Source organism: Panthera onca, chromosome E1, assembly GCF_046562875.1.
Source record: "Panthera onca isolate mPanOnc1 chromosome E1, mPanOnc1 haplotype 2, whole genome shotgun sequence".
NCBI lineage: Eukaryota > Metazoa > Chordata > Mammalia > Carnivora > Felidae > Panthera > Panthera onca.
This window is the reverse complement of record NC_138352.1, coordinates 9,171,884-9,176,070: the sequence shown is the minus strand read 5'-3', so window position 1 is coordinate 9,176,070 and position 4,187 is coordinate 9,171,884. Positions and strand designations below refer to the sequence as shown.

The following is a 4,187-nucleotide window of genomic DNA, read 5'->3' as shown; positions in this document are numbered from 1 at the left end:
ATGACCTGAGCCAAAACCAAGAGTCAGATGTTTAACCAACTGAGCCACCCAGATGCCCTCCGTGTTTCCTCCTCATGCCCTTCTGTGCCCAGTGCTCACGGATCTGCTGTAAGAGGCACGCACATGGGTTGTCACTCACCGTGCTGGCCCGTCAGCTCCCTGCGGCCATAGCCCACCCACCCTGGGAGTGCGGAAGGCCGGGATGGGGTCTGCTTAACCCCGGCACAGTGCTTAATGCTTAATGTGAGCCCCCTACACAGGAGGTTCCCGGGAAGAGGGTCCTGTGGCAAGAAGCCAGGCAAGTGTGTCAGGGGCCATCTTACACCCATGTGATGACGCGTCTCCCAAACATCCTTGGATGTTCCATTTTCCGCTTGTGCTCTTTCAAAGCCCTTGGGACAATGTGTATCCCTGGGGTCTGGGAATGGATTAGGGGTCATATCTTTTCATCTGATGTTTTGGGGCAGAGGCTAGTCCCCAGCAGAGAACCAGACACAGGGAAGGAAATCGGGGTAGCAGTTTTACACCCATGAATGGGCCAGTGTTACTGACCATGGCGGGTGGCCTGCCCCTCCCTCTTTAGCCCACCCTCTTTGGCCCCCCAAGTCAAGAGGAGGTGCTGGAAGTTAAATCCCTAAGCGGGGCTTTCAACCTTGAGCCCTCTTGTGTTTTGCCGCCTCTTGGAGGCCCCTAGACATGGAGGCCCCGGTTGCCCACAGTGGTAACCTGCTCACTCATTAACACCCCCTTAATTAGCTTTCCTCCCTTCCCTCTTGCCTCTCCGCTCTCTCCCGTGCTTCCTGGAACCACCCCCCAATCAACTACTTGCACTCCAATCCTTGCCCGTATGTCTGCTTTTAGAACTCAAGCAAAGACACCAAGATACCAGGCTTCTGAGCTCTGGCTGTCCTGGCCACATGACATTAGGCCATGACCCATAACTTCTGAGAGCCTCTGTTTTCAAATTTGTAAGATGAGGGGTTAATGCTCTATGGTTCTTTGCGAGTCTGTTTCTTTTTTTTTTTTTTTTTGTCAACATTTTTAATTTTTTTATTTTTGGGACAGAGAGAGACAGAGCATGAACGGGGGAGGGGCAGAGGGAGAGGGAGACACAGAATCGGAAACAGGCTCCAGGCTCCGAGCCATCAGCCCAGAGCCTGACGCGGGGCTCAAACTCACGGACCGCGAGATCGTGACCTGGCTGAAGTCGGACGCTTAACCGACTGCGCCACCCAGGCGCCCCAACGAGTCTGTTTCTTAATCATTAAAAAATTAAAGTCATTCAGGATGGCCACAGGGCAGGAACGTAGGCTTGTGAGCTCTATATCTGGATTGCAAGATCAATACAGCATTGTACAGAAGCAGGTGTTCAACTGGGTGACACATTCTAACTAGAGCTGGGAATCAGAGAAAGGGAAGATGTAGTCAGGGGAAGCTTCCTGGGAGAAAGGGGTTTTGAGATGGGACATAAGTGGGGTAATCCAGGTAGATTGGGGCCCACAGCGGGGAAGCGGAACACAGAGAGAGGCCTCGAGAGCCTATGTTTGTGTCCCCGTAAAAATCCATATGTTGAAGCCCTCACCCCCACTACGATGAAGTATTTGGAGGTGGGCCTTTGAAGTATTTGGAGGTAGTTAGGTTTAGATGGTCATGAGGGTGCAGTCCCCATGATGGGATTGGTCCCCTTCTGAGAGGAGACAGCAAGAAGGCAAGTCAGGAGGAGAGCCCTCACCAGGACCTGAGTCTGCCAGCACCTTGATCTTGGACTTCCCAGCCTTCAGAGCAGTGAGAGATGAATGTCTGTGGTTTAAGCCCCCATCGGTGGTATTTTGTTACAGCAGCTTGAGCTGACTAATACACGTGTAATGGAGCTTTCTCAATCCTGGGTGAACAGCACTGGACCACAGGCTATTACACACATTGTTATCTGGTAGGTGTTGGGATGGTATGGATATTTCTTCTTTATTTAGAATTTTTTTAATGTTTATTTATTTATTTTTGAGAGAGAGAGAGAGAGACAGAGCACGAGTGGGGGAGGAGCAGGGAGAGAGGGAGACACAGAATCCGAAGCAGCCTCCAGCCTCCAGCTGTCAGCGCAGAGCCCAATGCAGGGCTCGAACGCAAGAACTGGGAGATCATGACCTGAGCCCCAGTCGGACGCCCCACCGACTGAACCACCCAGCCACCCCTGGTTGTTTCTTTTTTAATGATCGATTATCCATAAGTTTTTGGAAAGTCAGGACTTTGGAACACATGGATAATTTAGCTAAAAAGACACTACTCATCCATTTCCTTTCCCATCTCATCCTGTCCTATCTTGTCCCTCCCATGTATGAAGGGACATCTGCCATGTAAGGGGACCCTGGAGACCGGTCCCTTCAGCACAGCCAGCTGGCATAGGCTCTTGTCATAAGAACCTCAGAACGAGGAGATCTTGGACCTAAAAACATGGATGGGCTAAGAGGCTCCGATGATGGAAACAACTTAGACAGTCCTGTTTCTAGAAGGAATAGAAGATGCAATTTTCGGTCTCTCTGGCCTGAGCCAGGACTGTTTAGGTAAACTGCTCTCCCTTGCTTTTCGGGCTGCGGGGTCAGTCCTACCAGTTCAGTGGTGGCCACCTGGGACGCATGACTCTTTCGCCAACCTTAAGTTGGGCTGTCTCCATCCAGTGTGTTTTGATGTTGGCCTCCCAGCCACTTTGACAGGCAGTCAACAGAGCCACCGAGAAGGGGCACAGGTCCCGTAGCCAAGCGGTCTGGTTAAAATCCGCATGCTGCCTTCCAGCTGTGTGACCTGGGAAGGCTTCTTAACAGCTCTGTGCCTCTGCTCCTCGACCTGAGCGGCGGGGCTGAGAACAGCAGCTGTCTCTTGGGGTTGCTGTGGAGACAGAGGGGCTGTGTGTGTGTGTGTGTGTGTGTGTGTGTGTGTGAGATGGACTGAGGCTAGCACCTGATTCTTGGGGAGTGCAAACTGTTGTTAGCCCTTACTACCACCACCAGCCGTCTATTTTTTTAAAATTTTACTTAATTTATTGTTTTTATTTTTTTATTTTTTTATTTTTTTCAATATATGAAGTTTATTGTCAAATTGGTTTCCCTTAATTTATTGTTTTAATTTACATCCAAGTTAGCATATAGTGCAGCAACGATTTCAGGAGTAGATTCCTTAATGCCCCTTATCCATTCAGCCCCTCCCCCCTTTCACCCCCCCCCCCCCCCCCGCCAGCAACCTTCTGTTTGTTCTCCATATTTAAGAGTCTCTTATGTTTTCGTCCCCTTCCCTGTTTTTATATTAGTGTTGCTTAAAAACCTGGAAGCTTCACGAATTTGTGTGTCACCCTTGTGCAGGGGCCACGCGAATCTTCTCCGTGTTGTTCCAATTTTAGTATATGTGCTGTCGAAGCGAGCACACCAGCCACCTCTTCTTATAAAAGGGGGGATCTGGCATTCAGGATGGGATGCCCCAGGACGTGGGCTCTGGGGGAGCTTTCGGACTCGGAGTGAGGGGTCAAAGGCCGACTGCCTGAGGACAGGTGCAGCCCACTCTGGCAGTGCACCTTCTAGAAGACATAGCAGAAAGAGCAGAAGTGAGATTGGTGGCTCTCTAAGTCTGAACCACTGTCCTGACTGCCCGCCACCCCCCCCCCCCCCCCCAGCCATTGGCCAGCTGTGGCCTCTCACTGCTGGGCTGGGTCCCTGTCTTACACTCAGGTCTAGAGTAGGACCTGGCTGGGCAGGTGCTGCATGATTTTGCAGCCCTAATGGGCCCAGCGGTTGCCGTCCAGGCAGCCCTCCCCTCTCTCCCTCCTTCCCTCCTCTGCGTGTGCTCCCACAGAAGAGTCCGAGCTGGGAGGTCTAATACTGCCTGGTTAATGGCTTATAGATCGTTGGCGCATCAGGGCCGATGGAAGTGCCTGTTAAGCTTGGCATTGAGGGCCGAGACAAATGGCCCGAGACAGATTTATGGCTATCTTCCAGGCCACGCTGGGAAAGTGCTCCCCGACAGGACTCTAGACTCCCACGCACCGGGAAAACCCAGGACAATGGAGGGAGCCTTCCAGGGAGGGTACCCCCCAGTGCTGCTGCGGAGGCCCACGGCCTCGCCTGGGGTGTCGGCATCCCTCAGGACTCAGGATGGAATTGCCTGAGGAGGAACTGAGGTCTCAGCAAAGGACAGAGGTCCTC

At 52.1% G+C, this 4,187-nt stretch overlaps 1 non-coding gene across 1 annotated transcript; it reads right to left on the bottom strand.

Annotated features, from left to right (window-relative positions):
- Positions 1–3,305: 3,305 nt before the first annotated feature.
- On the bottom strand, positions 3,306–3,412 carry LOC144614436 (U6 spliceosomal RNA). Its single transcript, XR_013552237.1, has one exon. It is a non-coding gene; the product is annotated as a U6 spliceosomal RNA (small nuclear RNA).
- Positions 3,413–4,187: the final 775 nt, after the last annotated feature.